Consider the following 12115-nt stretch of genomic DNA (forward strand, 5'->3'; position numbering starts at 1 on the left):
TATATATATATATATATATATATATATATATATATATATATATATACACACATATATATATAACCTGGTAGCCTATATTGGAGTTTATCCTTAGAATCTGAAGTGGAAAAATTACTGTTTGGATTGCATTTTTTCCCACAGTAAATCAGCAGTCATTTACCAAGCTATCACATTTAAAAGTGTTTTAAAGAATTGGGGTAGACCAAAGATGCTGGGTAAAATCTTTCTAAATACAGCATAATTTGGATATGACAGCTGCACAGATGGCAGGTGCTTTGGAGGAAGTGTTCTTAGATAGGCCACAGTATCTGTGGTACACAATATTTCAAGGCAAAAAAGTAAACTTGATGATTTGAAATGACCAGCATAATAGTAATGCGTCAAAACCCTTCTGTAAATCACAAATGCTTTAAACAATGTAAGGGAGACACTATACTATCAGTACTATTAAGTACTATTAAATTACAAATTTAGTAAACTAAAAAGGTGCTATGTAAATTAAACTCTATTTTAATAATAAAATATTACTTTGCAACACTCTCTTCAGAAACATGGAATCAAAATCTGTATGAATGCACTTTGATTTTATGTTCCATACTATCTGATTTATTTTACTAAATACCTTCCACAAGTTCTCCCTTTTACACAAATCACTGTCTCCATCCAATATAATACTTCCTCCAGTCTCCTCCAAGCAAGCCTTGTCCTCTACCTCCCGACTAGGACTCCCTGAGTGAGGAGAGATGCCTCCTTTTATCCAGGACCCAGGAGTACTTCCAGTGCATTGCATGATGGAAATACTTCTGGGTAACGCAGATATTGCCCATAACAGGAAGATCCTCTCCCCACAGCACACCCTGGCAGCACACAAGGTCCCCAACAAGGTTGCCCTTCCAGGTAGCAACATTTCCTCAAACCTAGATGGAACACCCGTCCATCTCCTTTTATACTTACAAGGGAAAATTTGTGTGAATTTGACACTCTGTTTCCGGAGAAACAGATTAAGGTAGACGGAAAGGCAGAGGATGATGGGATAAAGAGGTGCATCATGAAGGAGGTGGAAGAGAGGAGAAAATAAGGCCCTCATGGAGGCCAAAGAAGACAGCAGTGGATGTATAGCTGGATAAAATTAAAAGAATAGGACTCACCCCAGTGGATGCCCTGGACCACAGAGAGTGGAGAAAACTAACTAACTGGGACAGTGCGGATGATGATGCAATGGAGAAGTCAAATTTTATGTTAATTTTTTTCATGTAAATAGGACTAAACAAAAAAGGTTATTCCTTAAAACATTTTTTGACTATTGAGGTACCATGCCACCATATACTATACATTTCACAGTAAGATTAATATAGCACAGCAACACAGTATTCAGACCATGGCTTCAAAGAAAACTTAGGCCTTAATGCACTGTTTTTTTCATTACTCTCTCCTGAATCTTTGCACATTACAAACAACTTATACATTAATTATTAAAAATTAGACAGCATAGTAGTCAGTGACTCAATACCGCTGACCATCTATTTGTCATTCACTGAAAATACATCCATTCCTTAGATTACTAGAAATACTACATTGTCTGCAGGATGTTCACTAAGGACAACGTGTACCTCCACTTTAAAGAACCATTTGCTCTTCTACGAAAAAGAAATATCTACAGAACACAGTAATTAATGAAGATATTGGATCTTCATTCTTTTAGAATTCCTTGTGATACTTGCACGATACCATAGCTCCATTTTAATTAACTACTGTAGGTGAAGTACCAAGTTGGGTATGTACTGAAACCATTACTTACATCTTACATATTACTGAAAAGGCTTTCTATCATCTAATCAATATTTATTTCATATAGCACTGTAACAAGCCACTTTAGACAGTAAATAATATAACAGAACACATTTTAAAAATTCATCAGGATAAATTGAAACTTAATTTACACCTTAATTTTAAAAGAACTAGCTTTAAATAAAACTGAATTTTAGGAAAGGGCTTTTTTCATTACTACTGTTGTGTTTACTGAAGTTTCCATTAATTACTGAAAAACTTCCTGCCCCCTTTTTTTTTTTTTTTATAACTGATTGTGGTTCCGATCTAATTTATAAAGAACTGGTTATAACACCAAGCTGAGTGTTTACTCTTTATATATTTCTTATAAATAGGCTGAGCCAGTGTCTTCAATAGTAAAAATAAAATGGTTGCAAAATTTTCTTTGATTTTACTCACCTAAGCATCATCACTGACTGTAGTGTCTATTGCAAATACTATCCATACACTAAGGTAAATGCCTGCATGACAAAGTAATCTACATCTCATTTTTAAAGATCTGGTACCAAAACAATGCCAGTCTCACCCTTGATGTAAAGATGTGGTTGCAGAACTAATCAAGTATTAACAGAAAATGTCATGCGTACTTTGATTTGAAAGAAATAACACATATTCCAAATTACTTATTTAATTAAGGGTTTTTGGGGGAGCTTGAGCCTATCTCAACAGTAACGAATGCAAGGCACAAAACAAACCTGAGTAGGATGATGCCAGAGCATCACAGTGCATAGCCACACACATGTTCCTTGGGTTACTGAGACAATTTAAAACCTCAAATCAACCCTAACAGCAGATCTGTATGCCCAGAGAAAAAAAAAAAACATGCAGATACAGATTTAAACTGAGGACTCTGTGTGGCAATATTATGCACAGGTTCACCATATGTACAGCAAACAATGACCACATTTTGTAATTGCACCCCTTGAAACAAATAGTTGCAGCACTATAGAGAATAAAGCCATTAAAGAAGCATTTGCACCTCAGGTTTTTGAACAACTATGTTATTTCTCAGGATTTACTGTATGACAGTATGATGTGTACCTACTTTGACTAGAGAGTCAGCCTAATAAAAAATATGAATAGCTGATGTATATCCCTTGACAATCTCTGATAAAGCCGGTAGTTTCATGCAGGTGAAAGCATTTCACCCAAAATTAGCAGTAGGAGACAAATGCATTACAGCAAAACCACAAGAAACTCTTTTTTATCTTCCCTTGCTATCTTTTTTTTTGCTATTCCTCCTGTACAGAACTAGATTCTCTTTTTTAACACTCTATAGTTATGCTGAGGGGACTCCTTGTGACTCTACACTTACCTGGTGCCTCAAAGTGCAGAACAGCAGTAGATGCTAGTTAATCCATTACAGTACCCTCATCCTCTTTTTTCCTTCCTGTGTTCTGTGTCTACACTTTAGACACTGTCTTAGAAGAATTGTCTCTGCAGCTGAGTAAAACTGGAACTTGTGATGTTCAACATCAACATGAATTGAAGAACACAGGGAGGGGCTGAACATAAAGCCTTCTGGGTCCTAATGCCTGTATGCCTATCTGTTAGTGTCAGGGCATTATTACAAGTGAACACTTCTACCATGGGAGAGAATTAACAATGTACCAGTACCAGGGCTGTCAGTACATCCAACACAAGGGGGGTATAAACTTAACAGGGGGTGGGGCGGGTGTGAGTGACACTGATATTGTCATGTGAAATTTCTAGGTGTCAGGTTTGGTTATGTAAATCTATACTTTACAATGCAGCACATCTCTCAGATTACATGTTTACAGGACTAAAAATCTTGTTTCCAATGTGAACCTAAACACATTTTATATTTTAACTCTTCTCAACCCCTGCCTCTTAGTCATTTGTTCTTATTCAAAACCCCTCTTGCTAATCAAGAAATACAAAGGTCCTTGAAAACAGAATAATAACATATATAATCAAGGGAATCTCCCTCACCCAAAATACAAAATACACATATTTATATGGCTACAGTACACTTCTGAAGGCTTTCATTATTATCATATCAGTAATAATTATTACTGATTTAAAGGCTGTTAATATCAACCAAATAAAACTCCATCCATATCAGCTGCCAGATCTAAACAAGCTAAATGCTCTTGACTTTTTATGTTAATATTAGTAATTAGTGCTGCGTCCATTTAGTTTTGAGATTCAAATCCAAAAATGGTTACAGTATGTTTTCTACACTTATTTGCAAGAGTTTACCTCAGGTGCAGTGGCTTTCAACCATCCCAAAAAGTCATGCATGTTATCCAAATTTGCCTTGTGGATATTCATATGAACATACCCTGCCAAACTGGTGTCCCTTCCAAGGCTGTTTCCTACCTTGCACGTGAAGCTGCCATGTTAAGCTCGGGGTTACCTTGTAAGTAACAACTGGGATGAGAAAATGGATGAATGTTCTTAATAAATAAAAAGAGTCACAACTGAAGGAATGACCATATTTTTATGAAGGAGATGCTCTGCATATCCATCTTACATTTACATTAGTTCCCCACACTAACAGCAATATGTGGCCGTAGTCAGTCTTTCAAAACAAGGCCATCATCTGTGCTAATGACATCAATAAACTAGCAAAATGAAATAACATACATTAAAAAGAAAACAAAATATGCAATTTACTGTATGGTTCTGTTCATGGGTGATAATATGTTCCACTAGGCTTCTGTATTAAGCTGTGTGTCAGTTACTGGGGCAGTTCTCCTCTGTGAGTAATGCAACAAACAAGGACTCCCCGTGCATTACCAAGTTTCCCAAGAAAAAAAAACTGGAATGCTGTATAAAATATAAGTAAAAACAGAATGTGATGATTTACAAATCACTAAATTTAACTGAAAAAAGACCAAAGACAACATATCAGATTTTGAAACTTAGACATTTTATTGTTCAATGAAAAATATACAGTATGTTCATTTTATATTTGATGCCAGCAATGCATTTCAAAAAAGTTGGATAACAAAAGACTGTAATAGTTGTGTAATGCTAAAAAAACACAATGTGGAACTTCTCACAACTAATTAGGTTAATTGGCAAAAGACCAGGCAGTAAGATGATGGGGTATAAAAAGAGCATCCCAGACAGGCAGAGTCTTTCAGAAATAAAAATGGAATTCTCAGGGCTAAAGAGGAGAGGAACCATCTGGATTGTAGCATTTCAAAAGCTAGCACCTGTGATGGTATGGAGGTGCAACAGTGCACCTGGCATGGGTAGCTTGCACATCTGGGCAGGCAATATTAATGCTGAATGATATATCAGGATTTTGGAGCAAACTATGCTGCCATTCAGACATCTTTTTCAGGTGTAACTTAGTTTTTTTTTTAGCAAGACTAGGGGGCTCTGCCCCCAGCTCGCTTCGCTCGCCAACCCCTGTGTTTGGTTTACCGGATATACAATACAATTTATTTTTTGTATAGCCCAAAATCAAACAAGAAGTGCCGCAATGTGCTTTAACAGCCCCTGCCTCTTGACAGCCCCCCAGCCTTGACCCTCTAAGAAGACCAGAAAAAACATCAAGGCATCAAATTCAAAATGAGCATATATTTTTCAAAAAACAATAAAATTTCAGTTTCAACATTTTATCTCCTGTCTTTTTACTATTTTTGATTAAATACACAGTTTACATGGTCATCACGTTCTGTTTTTACTTGCATTTTATACAACACCCCAGTGTTTTTGAAAACAGAGTCGTAAATACTGTTAAGGTAATATTCTGTTATTAAATGTTTTATTACTCAGGACAAAAAATTTCTTTACATTCCTTCAGCAGTACATTGCCTCAATTATTCCCCTGCTCCTCCTTTAATTTAATTATTTAAAAATGTGCAGTTTTGTCTGGTTAAAAATAATTTAGTTATCTATCCATCTTTGTTCTGTCCCTGTTTATTGTTGCAGAGAGTCAGATTATGGAGACAATGAGAAAATTCAAAGCAGAGGATGACCAGGCTTACTTTAAAAACGGAGGTGCCTGAAACAGTTTGACAGGAGCAAAAACCGCTGTTCTCTATTCCACCATATCATTAATTTATGTATCCCAAGAGGTTACCACAGGGTGGCAAATCATAGGACACAAATCAAAAACTAATGTATTACATTTTGTCCTTAAGAAAATGTTACTCAATATTCATTTTATATAACATCTTTCATTGTACGTTGGCGCACGTTCCAACCACAGCTCAAAGGCAAGCAAGTTATTACACAAAGACACTAAATTTGGGCAGTGTGTGTGTATGTACATATATGGGATCTGCCATAGACTGGTATTCTATCCAAGACTGGCTCCTAATTGATTATATTAAAATAGGCTCCAGGATCCTTGTGATTCTGGTTAGGTGGATTTGAGAAAAGTATATTAAACAAAACATAGTAGTACAATAATAACCCTATAATCCATACTTGGTCCTTTTGGTCCTGGAGTACCTCTGTTCAAACCCATTTTTAATGGGATGTAAATTCTTATCATTAATTGGACTCCTATACTGAATAAGTTGTTATTTTATTAATGAATCCTCTTAAGGACACATTATTTTTGTACTAGTGCTTATTGTCTGTTAATTATTGTTTGTAAACAAAGGTATTTAATGCAGATGAAGGACAAAACTAAAATATGCTGCAACAATGCATAGCCTCTCCCAGCTGGCTGTTCATTTCCTGCAATATTCTTAACACATTATTTCCTTTATGTGATATAGTAAAATAAATATAGCCATCTTCTTCCCAGATAGGAAAGCGCACGTGTACTGCATACCACAGTTAAGTCCACACTGCCTGTGTTCTTGATTACAACAATGAATATTTCTAGTGATTCTTTAATCCTGCGGTGGGTTGGCACCCTGCCCGGGATTGGTTCCTGCCTTGTGCCCTGTGTTGGCTGGGATTGGCTCCAGCAGACCCCCGTGACCCTGTGTTCGGATTCAGTGGGTTGGAAAATGGATGGATGGATGGATGGATGGATGGATTCTTTAATCTTTGTTAGGAGCGTGTAAGTTATGTATAGAGGCATCACAGTGGTATATTGGTTAGTGCTATTGTGTTATACCTCTAGAAACCTGGATACAAATTCTAGCTTGGTCACTGTGTGGAGTTTTCACATTCTTCCAATGTCAGCATGCATTTTTTTTCTGGGTGCTTTGGTTTTCATTCTGCATCTCAGACTCGTGCATTTTAAGCTAACTGGTGATTCCAAACAATAATAAGTAACCAAGTAATTATCACAAACCAAGGTTTGAAAAGTTACCTATAGGACCCTATTGCAACTGCCTGCAATGGCAGGAATATCAAATACTGCATAGTCCATTCTGTATATCAACACAGACAAATGCTTGCTTTTCAAAACTGGACTGTTCTGGCTTTACTGGCAGCAACAGCCTTGATCAGTTCACTAAAATCCTGTTTCCAAACCAGATCGCACCCATTTAATAGAGTTAAATGATTCCATCTTTCCTGTCCCATTGTGGATCTTAGCCTATTTTAATTAGGCTGGGCATGGAGAAAGATTGCTCACCATTAATAATTGTTACAAGAAATGTTAGATAAAGACTGAAAGCAATGTATTCATTTGGGAAGATATCCTAAAAGTTTTTTTTTTTATTTTATTTCCTATAGATAGATAGATAGATAGATAGATAGATAGATAGATAGATAGATAGATAGATAGATAGATAGATAGATAGATAGATAGATACTTTATTAATCCCAATGGGAAATTCACATTCTCCAGCAGCAGCATACTGATACAATAAATAATATTAAATTAAAGAATGATAATAATGCAGGTGAGAAACAGACAATAACTTTATATAATGTTAAATGTTAACGTTTACCCCCCCGGGTGGAATTGAAGATTCGCATAGTTTGGGGGAGGAACGATCTCCTCAATCTGTCAGTGGAGCAGGACAGTGACAGCAGTCTGTCGCTGAACCTGCTCTTCTGTCTGGAGATGACACTGTTTAGTGGATGCAGTGGATTCTCCATAATTGATAGGAGCCTGCTGAGCGCCCTTCGCTCTGCCACAGATGTTAAACTGTCCAGCTCCATGCCAACAATAGAGCCTGCCTTCCTCACCAGTTTGTCCAGGCGTGAGGCGTCTTTCCTCTTAATGCTGCCTCCCCAGCACACCACCGCGTAGAAGAGGGCGCTCGCCACAACTGTCTGATAGAACATCTGCAGCATCTTATTGCAGATGTTGAAGGACGCCAGCCTTCTAAGGAAGTATAGCTGGCTCTGTCCTTTCTTACACAGAGTATCAGTATTGGCAGTCCAGTCTAATTTATCATCCAGCTGCACTCCCAGATATTTATAGGTCTGCACCATCTGCACACATTCACCTTTGATGATCACGGGGTCTATGAGGGGTCTGGGCCTCCTAAAATCCACCACCAGCTCCTTGGTTTTGCTGGTGTTCAGTTGTAGGTGGTTTGAGTCGCACCATTTAACAAAGTCATTGATTAGGTCCCTATACTCATCCTCCAGCCCATTCCTGATGCAGCCCACGATAGCAGTGTCATCAGCAAACTTTTGCACATGGCAGGACTCCGAGTTGTATTGGAAGTCCGATTGTATATAGGCTGAACAGGACCGGAGAAAGTACAGTCCCTTGTGGCACTCCTGTGTTGCTGACCACAATGTCAGACGTGCAGTTCCCAAGATGCACATACTGAGGTCTGTCTTTAAGATTGTCCATGATCCATGCCACTAGGTATGAATCTAATCCCATCTCTGTCAGCTTGTCCCTAAGGAGCAGAGGTTGGATTGTGTTGAAGGCGCTAGAGAAGTCTAGAAACATAATTCTTACAGCACCACTGCCTCTGTCCAAGTGACAGAGGGATCGGTGTAGCATATAGATGATGGCATCCTCCGCTCCCACCTTCTCCTGATATGCAAACTGCAGAGGGTCGAGGGCGTGTTGAACCTGTGGCCTAAGGTGGTGAAGTAGCAGCCTCTCCATGGTCTTCATCACATGTGATGTCAGAGCAACAGGCCGAAAGTCATTCAGCTCACTAGGACGTGATACCTTTGGGACTGGGGTGATACAAGATGTTTTCCAAAGCCTCGGGACTCTCCCCTGTTCCAGGCTCAGGTTGAAGATGCACTGTAGAGGACCCCCCAGCTCCGATGCACAGACCTTCAGCAGTCGTGGTGATACTCCATCTGGACCCGCTGCTTTACTGGCACGAAGTCTCCTCAGCTCTCTGCTCACTTGCGCTGTTGTAATTATGGGTGGGGATGTCTCTCCTATGCTGGTATCAGCAGAAGGATGTGTGGAGGGTGCAGTACTTCGAGGTGAGAGTGAGAGTGGGTTAGGGTGGTCAAACCTGTTAAAGAAGTTGTTCATTTGGTTTGCTCTCTTCACGTCTCTCTCGATGGTGGTACCCCGCTTTGAGCTGCAGCTAGTGATGATCTTCATCCCATCCCACACTTCCTTTATGCTGTTATTCTGCAACTTCTGCTCCAGCTTTCTCCTGTACTGCTCCTTCGCCGCCCTGAGCTGGACTCGGAGTTCCTTCTGCACGCGCTTGAGCTCATGTTGATCACCGTCTTTAAAAGCCCTTTTCTTCTGGTTCAAAAGGCCCATATAAGAAACTGTAAAAGCTCTGGAGCAGAAGAAATGTATTTAATGCTTATGAATTCTCTGAAATGGACAGTATTCTAACCATGGTGTCCTTAAACAATGAAAGACACTGACGAAAAATAATTGTAGACAACAAATGTCCCCAAACTAGGTCAATAATGTCCACAAAATAGGTCAATAAGCATTTGGACAGTGATACAGTTTTCATTTTGGCTATGTGAGCCACCAAAATGGATTTGAATGAAAGCAAACTAGATGTGATTGAAGTATAGACTTGCAGTTTTCATTTAAGACATTTAATAAAAACATTGTATAAGCCATTTAGAAAAAACAGCCATTTTTATAAATGGTCCCCCCATTTTCAGAGGCTCATAGTTATTGTAACAAAGTAACGTACTCATGAATATAATGACCACTTTCAATACTTGGTTAAATATCCTTTGCAGTCAAGGAATACCTGAAGTCTGAAACCCATCGCTTTGTCCAAGTGCTGGGTTTCAACTCTACTGATGCTTTACCAGGCCTTTACTGCAGCTGTCTTCAAGTGCTGCTTGTTCACTGGACTTTCTGCCTTCAGTTTTGTCTTCAGGAAGTGAAATGCATGTCCAATTGGGCCGAGATTAACTGCATGACTTGGTCATTAAAGAATATTCCACTTCTTTGCCTTGAAAAGCAACTGGTGTAGCTGCTGGAGCGTAAGGCAGGATCAGGTACAGGTCAAACGGGTGCCGAAAGAAATCTCTCAGTCCAAAAGTTCATTTTAAAAGATTTAGTGAAATTTCAAAGTAAAACGTCCACACAAGAATAAATAAAAAAGGTTACACACATAGAATAAAAGGTAAAAAAATTGGAAAAAAATGTTTCTTCTCTGTTTAGCTTTTCTTGTCAAACTTCAGTTGTTTCTATACTTAAAGATGCTTTACTTCGCCTTCAGTACACTCTAAACATACGGCACTGCACGTTCAATAGAGCATGTTAACTTTCATACTATTGGGCAAGTAATAATAATAATTAATAATTCTTTACATTTATATAGTGCTTTTCTCACTACCAAAGCGCTCAAGGCACAGTTTAAAATTGTGTGCCCTCCAAGCCTTACACATGCCAAGGCAGTTCTCTAACTGAGGAAATCTAAAGTCAGAGAGGCTAGAAATAGTTAGAATATACCAATTCAATTGAACTTGTGGGGGTTTGTAAGAACCTCCCATTGCCTATAAATTAGTGCATAGTCTAACATTTAATGTAACATAAATAACTAGCAAATGGCTCTTACACCTGATTTGCTGTCACAGTATGTTTTGGCTCATTGTCCATCTGTACTGCGAAGCATCGTTCTCTCAGTTTTGCAGCACTTGGCTGAATCTGAGCAGGCAGTATAGCCCTGTACACTTCAGAAATCATTCAGCAACTTCTGTTAGCAGTCAAATCATTAATAAACACCAGTGACCCACTTCCATTGGCAGTCACGCATGCCCTTGCCATAACACTGTCTCCACCATGTTTCACAAATTGAACCATTCCTTCCCTTCTCCATACTCTTCTCTATGCATCATTCTGGTACATACTGATCTTATTTTCTTTTGTCCAAAGAAAAATGTTCCAAATTTTATAAAAATATTTTCTGGCAAAGTCTACCCTACCCTTCCTATGTTTGAGGATTACCAGTGGTTTGCACCTTGTGGTAAACTCCCTGTATTTACTTTCATGAAGTCTTCTCTTGATTGTAGACTTTGGCAATGACAGGCCTACCTCCTAGAGAATGTTCTTGGTTTGGCTAAATGTTGTTAATTTTTTTCCTTCTCCAAGGTAAGAATTCTGTGATCATCCAGCATAATTGTCTTCCATGGTTGTCCAGGGCTTCTGGTGTTGCTGAGCTCACCAGTGCATTCCTTCTCTTTAAGAATGTATCAAATGGTTGAATTGACCTCTCCTGGGGCCTCATACATAATGGCGTGCGTAGAATTCACAGTAAAACATGGCGTACGGACAAAAGCGGAAATGTGTGTACGCACAAAAAAATCCAGATGCATAAATCTTACGCTCCATAAATCCCAGTCAGCGTGAAGAGTAACGCACATGTACACGCCTGTCGCCACTCCCAAACTCCTCCCAGAATTATGCATCTTTGAATATGCAAATCAATATAAACAGCCCTTAAGCTCAGCGTTCTGTGAAAGGACAATGGCAAAAGAACGAGGGAAAATAGAAGGATTTTAGCGAATACCAAGTGGAGGCAAGGAAAATGCACTATTTGTAGGTGTTAACAGTGGTATTAACAACAAAAGAGAGTTGATCGAGTGACATAGAGTGTCGGAGAAACTCGAAAGCTCAAGTACACAAAGTCGCACAGTGCTTAAAATAAAAAAAGTTGTCAGATAGCAAAGTCGCCGTGAAAAGGCAAGTCATAGCCCACCGTCTGAATGTCATATGAAAGCTTATTTGGGTACAGAGAAAAGAAAAAAAAATAGGCACAAAGTGGGAAAAAAAGCTTGAAATGTCAACTTTAATCTCGAAATTTCCGCTTTAATCATGCAGTTTATTTTCATCTTTAAATCGTTTAATTTACTAGCTTCTCAAATACCATTGTACAGTCATATGAAAAAGTTTGGGAACCCTTCTTAATTCTTTGGATATTTGTTTATCATTGGCTGAGCTCAAAGTAGCAACTTCCTTTTAATATATGACATGCCTTATGGAAACAGT

The 12115-nt window shown here is 38.5% G+C and overlaps 1 protein-coding gene across 5 annotated transcripts in view; it reads right to left on the reverse strand.

The window, feature by feature from the left end:
- slc4a11 (solute carrier family 4 member 11) overlaps positions 1-12115 on the reverse strand; it is a 221203-nt gene that overhangs the window by 165192 nt on the left and 43896 nt on the right. For 2 of the 5 annotated variants that reach the window (XM_051928230.1, XM_028801451.2), the window contains exon 1: positions 3143-3264. The exons of the other annotated variants lie outside the window; for them this stretch is intronic. The gene's annotated coding sequence lies outside the window, so the exon portion shown is untranslated. Of the gene's footprint in view, positions 1-3142; positions 3265-12115 lie in introns of those variants that run through there. 5 annotated transcript variants of the gene reach the window in all.

Source organism: Erpetoichthys calabaricus, chromosome 5 (genome assembly GCF_900747795.2).
Source record: "Erpetoichthys calabaricus chromosome 5, fErpCal1.3, whole genome shotgun sequence".
Taxonomy (NCBI): domain Eukaryota; kingdom Metazoa; phylum Chordata; class Cladistia; order Polypteriformes; family Polypteridae; genus Erpetoichthys; species Erpetoichthys calabaricus.